At 36.2% G+C, this 15,761-nt stretch overlaps 1 pseudogene; it reads left to right on the forward strand.

Moving 5' to 3' along the window:
* The first annotated feature begins 5,685 nt into the window (after positions 1-5,685).
* LOC115932693 (neurofibromin-like) lies at positions 5,686-11,889 on the forward strand (annotated as a pseudogene).
* Positions 11,890-15,761: the final 3,872 nt, after the last annotated feature.

The raw sequence follows: 15,761 nt of genomic DNA on the forward strand, positions 1-15,761 counted from the left end.
CAAAAATTTTAAAATTAATAATGAACAAAAGATAAGGGGCCCTGAACTCTAGCTTTAGGGCTGAATTGTATCCAGTCAGATGGTTTATATGTTATTTAAACTTTCACTTTAAATTTGGAGCGGAAATATGTTTGGAAATCCTTACTTTTAGTATGTTGATTTGTGTGTGTGTGTGAGGTAAACTTGGTTGGCTATTGGCAAATGTACTGGGTAGCTACTTAGTAAAACATTTCCTTCCAGTGTTTCAGCTTTCTGATTCTTAGAACATGTGTATATTTAACATAATATGCATTATCACTTTTGAAAGTAGTTATTCTAACACTTATTTGTGCTAAATTAGAATATGAATTTGGGAACTATTACTCTTTTCTATGGTCTGGAATAATTTAAGTAATAGAAATTATCTGATTAGATAGAAATTCCTTGTAAAATCATCAAGTTTAGAAGCTCTTAAGATTTCCTTTGACTTTTACTTATTAGTTTTAAAGAAAAAATAAATTGACATAATGGAAATGTTCACTATACATCAGGAAGGGAATTCAGTGGAAAAGTAAGCTTCCTGCTCCCTCTTGACCTTCAGTTTATACTTTTCTTCCTAAGTCAAGTACTGCTACTGGTTTCTTATGCTGTTTCTAGAACTAGCCTATCTATTGTCTATTTAAAATAACTCTTTAATCACCTTCTATTTGAGCTGCCTTATGGATCTATGTAGTTTTTCTGTCTCTCTTTAAAATTTTGTATGCGGTAGAATACACATAACATAAAATTTACCATCTTAGCCATTTTTAAGTACACAGTTTAGTGGCGCCATCTTTCACAGTGTTGTGCAACCAATCTCCAAAACCTTTTCATCGTGCAAAACAAATTCTGTGTCTATTCAGCTGCTCTCCATTCTTCCCTACCTGCAACTCCTGCAACCATCCTTCCACTTTCTGTCTGAATTTCACTATGTCACATAAGTGGAATCATACAGCATTTGTCTTCTTGACATGGGCTTATTTTACTTAGCATAATGTCCTCCAGTTCCATTCATGCTGCCTTGAAAGGCAGGATTTCATTCTTTATGGCTGAAGTAGTATTCATCTTGTTGTAGCATGTCAGGATTTCCTTCCTCTTGAAAGCTGAATGATATTCCATTGTATGTATATACCAACATTTTATTGATCTAAATGTATCTGCCAATGGATTTTTCCGTTGTTTCCACCTTTTGACTATTATAAATAATGCTACTGTGAACATGGGTGTGCACATAACTTCAAGGCCCTGCTTTCGTTCTTCCGAATATATATCCAGAAGCGGAATTGCTGGATCACATGGTTATTCTATTTTTATTTTTTTGAAGAATTTCTGTTATTTGTAGTCACTTTTGATGGTTTGTTGTTTCCTAGAAAACATGTTTTTCAATTTTATCAGTGCAGAGTTGTAAATAATATTTATATATTTTACTTGTACAATTAAAGGCTATATTTTATTTCTATATTATCATATAATTACCTTCAGTATCTATGTTTGTAACTGTTTCCTCATTTCTTTTTTTCCTCGTTCATGTTTACTATTTTATTGGTCTTTAAAACCTAGGCTTGCTTTCTTTTTTTTTTTTTTTCTGAGACAGCGTCTTACTCTGTCGCCCAGGCTGGAGTGCAGTGGCGTGATCTCCGCTCACTGCCAAGTTCCGCCTCCCACGTTCACACCATTCTCCTGACTCAGCCTCTCCTGAGTAACTGGGACTACAGGTGCCCACCACCACGGCCGGCTAATTGTTTTTTTATGTTTTTAGTAGAGACGGGGTTTCACCATGTTAGCCCAGGATGGTCTCGATCTCCCAACCTCGTGATCCGCCCACCTCGGCCTCCCAAAGTGCTGGGATTACAGGCATGAGCCACCATGCCCAGCCTACTTCTTTTTTTTGTCATTTCTAATTGACTGGTAAGTACATTATATCATTACTGCAGCAGATTTATGTTACAGTGTTTTACCTGTTTATGTTAGAATCAGTTTATGTTTCTGGAATCTGGAATAGGATAATACCTATTTGATTTGAAATTGGAAAGATAGTAGCTTTATGTTGGTCCAGATAATCTGATTTCTCATTTGGACAAGATATTTGAGGGTTTGAAAGATTCCTGTGATGATTAAAGGAGAAAACTCTTGTGAGTTATTGTATGCTGAGACACACACACACACACACACACACGCACACGCAGTTTATTGCATTGTTGGATTTTATACATAAAATTAGTCAAGTTGCAAATATATGTCTTACAACTTTGACTCTCAGGATAGTGCAGCAGGATGAAGCGCAACCGCCCCCGCCCCCCCTTCCCCGATTTGCCAACAAGGGCAGACCAAACTAGAAGTGTGGCGCTGTACATGTTTCTGTGGAACCCTGACAGTGAAGCTGTTCTGGGTGCCATGTCCTGTTTCCGCCACCTCTGTGAGGAAGCAGATACCTGGTGTGGGATGGATGAAGTGTCAGTGCATAACCTCTTGCCCAACTGTAGCACATTCATGGAGTTTGCCTCTGTCAGCAATGTGATGTCAACAGGTAAATGTGAATAGTGGTTTTTTTACTCAACCTGCCTGAAGCACGTGGCATCTGATTGTGAGAATGTATTTAAGGTTACTACTTTGTAAGTTTACAGGGGAAATTCAAGTAGCTTACTTGAAATCCTTTTCTGAACAAAGAAATGAAACAAAGATGAAAAGAAAAAGCATTTGAAATAGTCTCCCACTGAGTTTTTAATATGCTATACATTTTAAAAATAACTGGCAGTATATGTTACTATCAGTTGTGATCATATAATTTACTCCACCTAAGTTGTAGATAGTGAAGTTTTACGCACATTGGCGTATGTTTTGAGTAAATTATAGGTGGGAATAGCTATTTTGTGCTGTGGACATTGTAGAGTCTAAGATAAGTACCTTTCCTGTGAGGTTAGTGAAAGGAAGTTTTTGGCTTTATCATTTGAGGCATTTGCTCTGCTCCTCCTACTCTGCTTACGAGGTTTTTGGGTAGGGCTTACGAGGTTCTCCATTGGCAGGCAGGGCTCTAAGTGCAGTGACTTGATTGGCTGTTGTATTTGCTTAGGAACAGCAGCACTTCAGAAAGAGTGATGGCACTGCTGAGGCGCACTTAGCATCCCACTGCAGGAAACACTGAGGTGTGCTCTTAGCAAGAGAAACACCCCTCCTAGGCGCCCACCCTCAATTTTGGAAACCTATTGTTACATATGTGTAATCAGGAATAGCTTTTGAAGTAAATCCAAGATATGTGAGTGTTAGAAGTGTAATATCTGAGTACTTATTATACATCAAGTTTGAAACTTGGCCATTGCTGATTGACGTTTACCTCTAGACTTAAAGTTGCTTTCAAGTGATAATTGCCTTCATTTTAGGCTTGGGAAGATACACATGCAAAATGGGAACAAGCAACAAAACGAATCTTTAACTATCCAAAAGCCAAAATGGATGATAGCCAGGTAAGTCTGTAAAGTTGACTTTTGTCTATTAACTGATCTGCTAAATATATGTCCTTCTCTTTGGTAATCTTTCACGAGTCACTCAGTAAAGTAAGCATATAGTTGTCTGAAGACTGATATTTAGTTGTGGTTTATCTAGACCTGTACTTTGTAATATGGTAGCCACTAGCTACGTGTGACTATTTAAATTTTACCATAATGAAAATTAAATACAATTTAGTTCCTCAATCATATAGTAGCCACATTGCAAGTACCCAGTAGCCACATATGACAGTCTGGACAGCAGAGAGAGAAAATGTTTCCATCATCACAGAAATACTGGGCAGCACTGCTAGAGACTGTTGCAGAGACCATTTCTTTATCTTTTCTTGCTCTTTATCCCTTCATCAGGGTGTTTCACAGAATTTTCAGAAAAGGAGCAACAGAGGTAGAGAAAAAAACATGGAAACAATTCATTTTGCTATTTTGTTAAGTATTCTAATTAAGGAATGTCTTGGGCAAAAGATTGAACCCATAGATTAAATGAAATTTTAAAATGTGGACAGTTCATTCAACTATTACTATTGACTATATTATCTGTTACTCTGGAAATTGATGAGTTGGTGTTTATGTGTAATTGATTTGTAATGTTCATATTCCTCTCATTATTAGGCAATTTATAAAAACTGGTTATTCCCCCATGTTTTTTTTCTGTCATACTTAATAAGAAAAATGTTATGTTTTTATGAAGCAAAATTGTGTACCTAATAGCTTTATTTGGAGGGGACATGTAGCTTTAGAATGAAAGCTTTTGGGGGGATAACTGTTTAATATATAATTACATACCATACAATTCACCCATTTAAAGTGTCCAATTCAGTGGCTGTTTTTAGTATATTCCCAGAGTTGTGCAACCATTACCACAGTCCGTTTTAGAACAGTTTCATCAATTAAGGAAAAAAAACCCTGTATCCTTTAGCTATTTCTGCCTCTAACACCCTACCCCACCTCCCCGGGACTTTCTTGTCTCTCTTCCCCTGGCTTCTCCAGCCCTAGGCAACCATGAATCTACTTTCTGTCTCTGCAGATTTGTCTCTGCTGGATCTTTTCTGTAAATGGAATTTTAGAATATGTGGGCTTTTGTGATTAGCTTCTTTCACTTAGCATAACGTTTCCAAGGTTCATCCATGTGAAATCAAAGCTTTTTAAAAGAAATTTGATACTTGGGCGATTATATTAGTGTATGACAAAAATAAATCAGTGGCTCTTTAAAAATGTATATGGTAATTTTGGGGGTTGATTTTAATGTGTTTTTTACATTTTTTGTACTTTTGTCATGGAAGAAATGTTGGATAAAGAGTAATTTGTCAAGTCTCAATTAATTTAGGTTTAATTCATGCTTTGCCCAAAAATTTCGTGTTTAGGCTGCTGAAAGTTTCACATGACCATTGTTAGGAGTCGAATGTCCCATCTGAGTGGAGGAGGACGCGCAGATTTGTCTGACACAGACTCCCTACAGGAATGGATCAACATGACTGGCTTCCTTTGTGCCCTTGGGGGAGTGTGCCTCCAGCAGAGAAGTAATTCTGGCCTGGCAACCTATAGCCCACCCATGGGTCCAGTCAGTGAATGTCAGGGTTCCGTGATTTCAGTGATGTCGTCAGAGGGAAACGCAGGTACACCTGTCAGCAAATGTATGGATCAGCTGTTGTCCTTAATGCTGTGTAACCATGAGAAAGTGGGACTTCAAATACGGGCCAATGTTAAGGACCTGGTGGGTCTAGAATTGAGTCCTGCTCTTTATCTGATGCTATTTAACAAACTGAAGAATGCCATCAGCAAGTTTTTTGACTCCCAAGGACAGGTAAAGTGTGCTCTTTTTTATTTTTCACCTTGTTTGAAATAAGGAAGGCTTTTTCTTTCCAATTATTTAAATGAGGTGCTCACAGTTTTTAAAAATTGTCAAAAATTGCAGAAAGAAGAGTCATCTCAATGTACGGGTCAGCTTGCTTCTTAGGAACTCTGGTGTGTATGTGTGCCTGAGGGTATACCTGCCTCGTGTATGGGTATGAGTGTCTGCATGTATCTGTATGCTTGTTTGGCTGTGTGCCTGTGGGTGCACTTCTGTGTTTGTGTCTTTAGATCAGTCGGTTGCATCTCTCTAGAGGTCTGTCTTCTGGGCATTGATGGCAAATGATTAATATATTTGTTCTTTCTATAGGTTTTATTGATGGATACCAACACTCAATTTGTAGAGCAAACCATAGCTATAATGAAGAACTTGCTAGATAATCATACTGAAGGCAGCTCTGAACATCTAGGGCAAGCTAGCATTGAACCAATGATGTTACATCTGGTCAGGTAAGCGTTCTACTGAAATGTAGCAGAAGCATACTTTAAGAGATCAGAAAAACCTCTTACACATTGATATTGGTAGTAATTGATAAAATAATTTGCCATTCTTTACTGCACACAAACTAGGGTGTGACAATAAGGTAACCAGAAGGTGTGTACGTTCTCATAAAAATAAATACTGTTTTCAGACTTACATTTAGTTCATTTTATTTGATGACTAAAGTATTTTGAATGCTTTCTCTTTTGTCTATATCTGATAATTTTTTTATTGTCTCTGTGTCTGTATAGGTATGTTCGTGTGCTTGGGGATATGGTCCATGCAATTCAAATAAAAACGAAACTGTATCAGTTGGTTGAAGTAACGATGGCAAGGAGAGATGACCTCTTATTTTGCCAAGAGATGAAATTTAGGTGAGTTCTCAAAAGAGCAATGTAGGGTCTTGTAAATCTTAATTTGTTGAATGAAGTACAGAAATAGAGTAGATATCTCGTTATTGGTAGGAAGGAAGACATAAAAAGAGAGCAATTTACATGTTTGTGTTCCTCTACGTCTCTCCTCAAATTTCCGTAAGCTTTGTGCCTGTGGCAAGCCTCCCTTTTTCTAAAACTGTGCTGTACTTGAGCTAAGAATTTGATTCTGTTTCCAATTTGATACCATAAATAAGGGCCATGTTGGAGGTTAAATATCCACGTTGCTTGTTCCCTTCTGGCTTTTACGTCTGTGACATCAGTATCTCTTTTATAAAATCGTCATGTCACCTGGGTTATCTGCCAAATTATTTGCACTGTAAGAAATCTTACACAGTTAAAGGTGTGTGTGTGTGTGGCTTCAAAAAAATTGTTTGCTGTTTCTCTTTTCTCTGCCATTCTATAGGAATAAGATTGTAGAATACCTGACAGTCTGGGTTATGGGAACATCAAACCAAGCAGCAGATGATGATGTAAAATGTCTTACAAGGTAAAAAAGAGAATGACCTTCAAGTATTAGTGGGTTTTCCTGTAAGAATTATAATTACTTCATTACAGCTTTATACTTGTATTTTATGTGTATTTAAATTTTTTAGATGTCAAACTTTTGTGGTTGAAATATGTAAAGATACTAATCTTTATTACTACTTTTTTTTGACTGATAAGACTTTCTGTAAAAATAAATGTGCGAGAGCGGTATGTTTGGGAAGTTAGTGTTGTCAGTTTATGAAGAATAGTCTACCGTTATTGGGAAATAAGGTACATAAAGCCTCAGATTGCATTTATGTTATGATTAGATAGAAAAAGGTATTATTTGAGGAACTCATTGTGTTGGTCTTTCTAAAAAATAATTGATTTCCTGATTCAGGCACCAGAGACAGAAACAAAAGGAAGTAATTAAGTGTAATTAAGTCTGCTTTAATGATAAATACTTATTGACACATATCAGAAAGTGATTAAACACTATGGACTGTATAATAAGCCTTTACATATGTTTCTTTGACCAAGCCTACCTTTATAATATGGTCGACTCTCAGTATCTGTCAGGAATTGGTTCCAGGAACCACCCCCCAAACTCCTGCCCACATCTCACTTCCATGAACACTAAAATCCACCGACTGAAGTCCCTGATACAAAATGTCATAGTATTTGCATATAAACTACGCACATCCTCCCATATATTTTAAATTATCATTAGATTACTTATAATATCTAATAAATATAAATGTTATATAAATACAAGTTGTTATACCATATTGTTTAGGGAATAGCGACAAAGAAAAATCTGTACATGTTGAGTACAGATGAAACCCTACTTTTTTTTCCCACAAATAGTTTCAATCCATGGTTGGTTGAATCCGTGGATACAGAACTCGCTGAGACAGAGGGCCAATTGTACATGCTTCTGATTGAAGATAGTCATTTTGCCAAGATTACTTTGCAGAAAGTTAGTATTGCCTTCTCCTCATTTGAGATGATTTTGTATTCTGGGATCTGCATATTAATTCAAATTATTTGGGTTGTGCTAATAATTTGTTTAATAAAACAGGTAGTTCCTAAAGTTTATATCTGTTAATAAGAGCTTTATTTGAGAGGAAGTGAAATAACCTGAAAGATTTATGGTCTCTAATTTTTTTTTTTTTTCAGAGATTTGGACCAGGCAAGCATGGAAGCAGTAGTTTCACTTCTAGCTGGTCTCCCTGTGCAGCCTGAGGAAGGAGATGGTGTGGAATTGATGGAAGCCAAAGGGGACACAGTTATTTCTTAAGTAAATTTCAGTCACCAAAAAACACAAAGCAAAAGCAAATAAAGCCCCCCGCCGCCACACACACACACACACACACACACACACACACACACAAAGACAAAACAAAACAAAAACAAAAAAAAACAAAGAAAACAAAGAAATGTTCCCCATGCAGGACTAGGATTAGGAAAATAACTGTGTTTTATGATTTTTAAAGAAAATAATATGATCCCTGAAATTTTGCTTATAATAAAACCCAGATTGCCTCACTAAGTCATTTACAAAAGTGACATTGTGTAAGCTGTTTGGACCACTAATTTTATATACTAAACATTAAAAATGACACATTTACCAGGAAACATTGCATCTATTTGATGCTTATGTTATGAAAGGTATGCTAGGCTATATCAGGTATAATCATGCCCAACACAGCATGCTTTATAATGAGTCACCCCGGCTGATTATCCTGAGAGAGGAGAGAAGCAGTTAATCCAGGGCCAGTCACACCGTGCACATGTGATTGTTTTGGAATGTCTGGTGAGCTTTCTAGTTGATACGGCCTTTGCTATGTAAAGGTCAGTTTTTTTATTTCTCAGATACTTCACACTATTTATGAACCTTTTGAGTGACTGCAGTGAAGCTGAAGATGAAACTGCACAAACAGGTGGCAGGAAACGTGGCATGTCTCGGAGGTTGGCATCACGGAGGCACTGTGCAGTCCTTGCAATGTCAAACTTACTCAGTGCCAGCATAGACGGTGCTCTCATGCACTCCATAGGTGAGATCAAATGAAAGTTTCATATAGAAATACACAGCCTAGAGAACTGGCTTGTAAGATAAGCAAAAATTACTTCAGCAAGGCCATGTTAGTAAATTTGCATCCATTTGTCCACATCAGGTTTAGGGTACTACAAGGATCTCCAGACAGCTACATTTATGGAAGTTCTGATGAAAATCCCTCAACAAGGCACAGAATTTGACACACTTCAGAAACGGTATTGGCTGATGGGTTTGAGCAATTGGTGGAACTGGTCACAGTGATGGGTGATCAAGGAGAGCTCCCTATAGCGATGGCTCTGGCCAGTGTGGTTCCTTGTTCTCAGTGGGTAAGTGCATAGAGTAAGTGGGGAAGAAAAGTGCCTGGCACATAGCAAATCCTTCAGAACATATTTGTTCAATAAATGTTTGTTGAATGAATTGATAAAATTTTAGAGCCAGAAGAAATCTTAGATGTTTAGTTAGGTGACTTTTCAGCTGTAGGGAAGTGGTTGGCACTGCTAGACCTGACTAGTGTCCTGTATCATTTCATCCCACTGAAAAATTCCATTTAAACACTGATTAAAAATCACTGATCTACTCCGCTGTCTTCATATATTTGAGAAGGTAATTAAGTTAAACCTAATTTCAGTCAGTTGTTGCAACGCTGGAATTGGAATCCACGATTTGTGCCTGTTTACTACCTCCAGTTTGCTGTTCTTTTCCCCATAATATCTTACACAATTTTTAAAAATGTAAGCACTGTATTTGCATTTGATATTATGATATTGTTTGTTTTAAACACTGAAAACATCATATGGCTATTAGGTCTCTCGCTTAATTTAATGAAAAATTTTCTTCAAATCACATCGTTCCTAATACATGTGAAAACGTTGAGAAGGGTGGTGGTTCCTTTCCAGTGTTAAAAGGCTATTTCCTTTTTAGTGTACCAAAAATGGTTTCACTTACAGTAAAGTATAACTAATAAGGTAATCTGTCATTGTAGATTTGTTTCTGCTTAAAGCTGTAGGATATTTGTTATACCTGTACTTAAAGTAAAATTCAAACTCCTTAACCTGTCCTACAAGGCTCCACCTGATTTGGGCCCTGCCTCATCTCTAACATCATCTTATGCCATTTTCCTTCTTGTTCACCAAAGCCACACCAGCTACCTTTCTGTCCCTCCTTGTTAGACTTGTTTCTGCCTTAAGCACCCTTGCTGCTGCCACCACCTGAAATGCTTCTCCTCTGGCATTTCATTTTGGTGAGAACGCCTAGCATGAGATCTACCCTCTAACATATTTTTAAGTGTAGAATACAGTATTGCTATCTGTAGGCACAATGCTGCACCACAGATCTCTAGAACTTACCTTGTATAACTGAAATTTTATACTGATTGATTAGCAACAGCCCCAAATCATTGAAATCTTCCTAAAGCCTAAAATTACTTCACAAACGTTCAAATGTTTTGAAAATGACTATTGTGAATTATCTTATTAGGATCTACCTATGATTAGCACTGAAAATACTCAGTAATTTTTTAAATAAAGAATCAGTTAAGTTCAAGTAGCTTTAATTGTTGTTGAGTTTTATATTAAATTACTTTGAGAAGGAATTTTCTATTAGGCCAGATCTCACCTATCACATTATTGTAATCCTGGGACCAGGCAAGAATTAGAGAGCTATGGGCCATGATCCTGGCCCTTGTTGTTACTGCTTGAGGATTGAGGCATCTTTTTATGGCTACCCCTATTCTCTATAAATTTCTTCTTGTGATTAAACAGTGATTTACCAGTAGATCATTTTTCTTGAGTGTACCCCAAACTGCTTTACTAGAGGGAGTTATAAGGATGTCATTTAGGTAATTGGAATTTCAGCCCTCATCCCTGTCCCCCTTGCTTTGTATGTAAATCTGGCTGATCTCCGGGTTCTGAACGCCCAGTTCCTTTTCTTCCTGATTTCTCCAAAATCCTATAGTCTTTCTCTTTTTGTCATGTCTCTACCTAGTCTATGTTCAGCATTCACTGAGTTCCCCTGACTGTATGAGAAGAGTAGAACTCTTCTGATCATCAGTCTTATTTCTGCTCTGTGCAAATGCTTGTACAAATCAAACTAAAGTATTCGCTGTCATCTTCTGTTTCTGTTCTCTTTCGTTTTGTGATGTAATTTGAACTGAATCTTGGAGATTTTGTCTCCTGGTAAAGCCTAGGCCTCTCTTAATAGCTTTCACCAGTTAATCCTTGGAATTAACAGCTATCATAGACACCGTATATAGTCATCTATCATAAACAATATACGCAGATAAATCTCAGGAGAAATATTTATCAGTCACCTTTGCCTTAATTTAGCAAGTAGTTGTCAACTTTGGGTTTACGTTTTTGCCACTCTTCAGCTATCTACCTGAGAACAAAAATGCACTAACCTGATTTTGTTTTGTTCTCAGGATGAACTGGCTTGAGTTCTGGTTACTCTATTTGGTCCTCGGCATTTACTCTACCAACTGCTCTGGAACATGTTTTGTAAAGAAGTAGAATTGGCAGACTGACTCCATTCAGACTCTCCTCTGAGGCAACAGTTTGGCCAGTAAAATAATGACACTCTGTTTCAAGGTTTGTATCATTCATTTTGTGTGTGTGTGTGCTGAGGTATGTCAAGTAATGATTGTGTACAGAATGTGCAGAGCTGATTGTCTTCTTTTAAGGTAAAATGTGTGGAGCAGGCATAATAAAGTCCTACTCATGCATTTCTATAGGTATATGGTGCTACTTATCTATAAAAACTCCTGGATCCTTTATTACGAATTGTGATCACATCCTCTGATGGGCAACATGTTAGCTTTGAAGTGGATCCTACCAGTTTTATCATCTTTTCACATAAAAGTGCTCTTTTTTTTTTTTGGCTAACACTGCATGAAGCAAGGCCCTCATAACTTCTCCTCTTGATCATTAAAATTTGTTTTTAATTATAAAAGTTATATACAAATATGCTTTTCTTTAATGATATCTGTAATTTTTTTTAAGTTATCCTTTTTATCTGCCTTAGATCCAGGGACAGACAGGAGAAGGATGTCTTTGGCTTCTGCCTCCACAGACCGTTACTAGTTAAGGCTCTTTCCTTTTTCCACGACTTTACATATCACTTTACACAGTCACTTGCATGCTCTGTCACCCAGGCTGGAGTGCAGTGGCACGATGGCTCACCGCAACCTCCACCTCCTGGGTTCAAGCGATTCTCGTGCCTCAGCCTCCCAAGTAGCTGAGATTACAGGCGTGCACCACCACGTCCAGCTAATTTTTCTATTTTTAGTAGAGATGGAGTTTCACCATGTTTGCCAGGCTGGTCTGGAACTCCTAACCTCAATTGATCCACCAGCCTCAGTCTCCCAGAATGCTGGGATTACAGGCGTGAGCCACCATGCCCAACCAGAGAATTGTCTGTTTTGAGATTAAAATTTGGGAGTTTTAAGAGAACCACTCAGTAGCAGTGATGGTCTATGAATATTCTAAAATTATGTGAAGAAATTTGTGTGAAAGCATACATCCATTTTTCTAACCTTGATCAGATTTCAAAGAGGTTCCTCATCCCCAGAAGGTTGAACACTATACTGGAATAGTCGAAGCGCTCAAATTTTTTCTTAATTCTTTATCTTTTTATAGTTTTAGCTAAAACTTCGATATCTAATTCTAAATTTATATATTTCAGCTAAAAATAAATGGTATTTAGGTTTTAAAGCCATTCTAATAAAGCAGCTATATTTAGCCACCTTCACCAGTTTCCCCTTATTGAAGGGTTAAGGTTGTTCTTCATGCAATAAACACTGTAACATAAAGAAAGCTTCCTGAACTGTGTGTAGTGTAACTGAAGGTGGGACTATATTGTTACACCTCACTGCTTACAAATACTTTATTCTCAAAAATCTAATTTTTACTAACTTCCTATTAGAGATCACGGAAAGCTATTTTGAGATTATAAGCAGTGATAAGAATGCATTTAAAATGTGGACTTCATGAAGCACTGCGTTGAACAGGATGAAGTGAAATAATCCCGATTCCAGAGTTAATCTGGAGTCAGCCATGTGAATTTAGGACAGGAAATATTAATTTATGGAGGCATTGTGCAAAAAATAGTTACGTGATATTCTGCATGTAAATCTGGGTCCCCCACACCGATATCCTTTGAAAGGAAGGTTTATCCTTGGAATCACAAAATATTGAGTGGAATGCTACAGTTTTGTAATCACTGCTACTTTAAACAGCAGTTAGCCACACTAAGCAAGAATAGCTGTAGAGATTAAAATGTTACATTAAGTGTTCTTTAAAAATGAATATATATGGTATATATAAAAATGTAAATTCCAAAATAATATAATTTTCATCTATAACATGATTTAAAGCAGGGGACACTGGGAAGGGATGGGGGCTGAACCCATTTTATGGCACTCTTCCCAGTCTAAGGTACCTTTTACTTTATCTTAATGTAGAATGTTTTATAAAGAGAAAATCAATCCACTTTAAATATTGGGTTCACATTACTTTTCAGGCTGGACAACCATTTCTTGAATTCTTAAATGATTTTTATTTGACAGAATTATACATTGAGGTAGACATAGGGGTTCGCTGTTCTGCTGAGATCCTTTTTTCTTTTAGGTCCCCAAGAATTCCCATCCCTCCATGGTTTAAATAATAGGTAGGTTGTTATAAAGGAAGCTGGCAACAGGCAATAACATTACTTGTAAGTAAGTTTTTTTTCCTCAATAGGAATCTAAGATTTTGTTTTTTTATAGCAAGCATTTTTTTCTTCAATTCAGTTGTAACTGGTACACAACAAAACATAAATATGTACTATCAGGTATAGGATGTTTTGGGGGTGTGCTGTTGAAAATTTAGTTTCACCTTATAATGTTGACCACACTTTCATGTCTGTTAATCTTAATAAATTATGATCATCTTTGTGTGAAAATTTGGTCTGTTTTCATGACTCCTCAAACTTGCAGTATAGGTGATGATACTGTGAAGATCTGTTTTCAGGTTTCTTCTACCCATCTCATCCATGAGGTTTTTCTTTCCTCTGAGATACCTAAATTGTACTTTAATATGATACAAGACTAGAATTGAGAGGAAACTTTATTTTCTCATGTTTTGGGAGAAGAAAAAATAGAAATGTGTCATTCATGAGGACTGATTGACTCAGAGTTTTTGTGCAAATTTTGACCTTTGAACTCTTTGTTCCCATGCCCCTGTTTTAATTCAAACCTTATACTCAATTCTCAACTTGTTTTTAGGTGGTTAGCCAACGTTTCCCTCAGAACAGTATCAGTGCAGTAGGAAGTGCCATGTTCCTCAGATTTATGAATCCTGACATTGTCTCACTGTGTGAAGCAGGGATTTTAGATAAAAAGCCACCACCTAGAATCGGAAGGGGCTTGAAGTTAATGTCAAAGGTGAATTATTTTGATAATCTAGCTATCTTAAATTCCCCTTCCAACTAAATTTTCAGCTTTTCTTACAGTACTTCCTCTTACATTTATATTGGAAATACCCTACGGTTTTCAGTTATGTGTTTTTATTTTGTTTATATTACAAAGGAATTCATTAGTTAGGTACCTGATGGATCTTATTTTCATGAGAATACATTTTATTATAGCAGATGTCTTGTGTCATGAGGATCATTTTTTGCGTAATCATTCTAGACATTCTGAAACAGACTAGAATGAAGGCTGTAAGATTTTTTATTTTAAAAGACATTAAACATTTTTAATATGTATTCGTACATGTAAATATAATTATAATTAGGAAGAATAGAAACACTACCTAAAATAATTTATAGAATGAGAAATGATTGATTTTAACTACTAGCAGAAATTATATCGAGAAAATTCATATTTTTAAAGAATATATTAATGTATAAACTTCATACAATAAATAATCTGATTATTTATAACCCTGTTTTATTGTGTAAATACTTCAGAGTATTGCCAATCATGTTCTCTTCACAAAAGAAGAGCATATGTGGCCTTTCAATGATTTTGTGAAAAGCAGCTTTGATGCAGCTTGAAGGTAAGCTACTTGCCACTTATTCACTTGCTGTGTTTGAATCAAATATTTTCAGTTTCACATAAATCCATGTACCTGTTTTACATGAAGTTCCGTGTAGGTTTTTTTCTCTTCCTGCTCTAGGTCAAGACATAGCTTGCCTTATTTTATTTTACCATAAAAGACAGTCTTGAAATAAATTAATATTTTTTATAATTTGGTAGTGATTTTCATATTTGAAAACCAAGAGGCATTTTGGACATGTCTAGTTAAATAAAGGATTTGAGGATGGTACAATATGGGGATAAGGAAGAAATAGGATTCCTTTTATTTAAAACTAAAACCAAATTGGTATTGATAATGCATAAGAATGTTTACTAAGGTTTTTATTGGTATCAGAATATTTGTGATACTTAAATTTGGAAGTGTATCTAAACTAAAATGTTATGCTTTAAACCAAGTAATGCAAACACGTAAGATTTTGTTCATGAGTAAATGAACTTTATGATTTTAGAAAACTTTTCTGCTGGATTTCCATAACCAGTTATTTCAGTTTATTTCTCTGAGTTATTGGTTTATCTGTAAAGTGGGGATAAACTCTTTGCCTGAGTTGTTTTTAGAGAGAAAAAATGAGATAATTCATAAGAAAGTGCTTTGTAAATTTATGTCTGGAATTCTGCTTTTCATGCAGTGTGAATCTAATTGATCCTTATCATCTAAGCTAGCCTTGTACAACTCTCTCTTCCAGTTTATCATCATTGTAATTGTTACTGACTTTTATTCTGTTAGGAAAATTGGAGTTTAAAAGGTATATTGCTGAATGACAAGCCATGTTGGAAAGAGAGTGAATGTCAGCACAGGATTCATATTCTGGCAGACTGAGGGCCCAAAGAAAGTTAAAAGGAACAAAGTTTTAATACTGGCTTTGACCTAACAGGCTGTATA

This window comes from Gorilla gorilla, chromosome 16 (genome assembly GCF_029281585.2).
Source record: "Gorilla gorilla gorilla isolate KB3781 chromosome 16, NHGRI_mGorGor1-v2.1_pri, whole genome shotgun sequence".
In the NCBI taxonomy this organism is placed as follows: domain Eukaryota; kingdom Metazoa; phylum Chordata; class Mammalia; order Primates; family Hominidae; genus Gorilla; species Gorilla gorilla.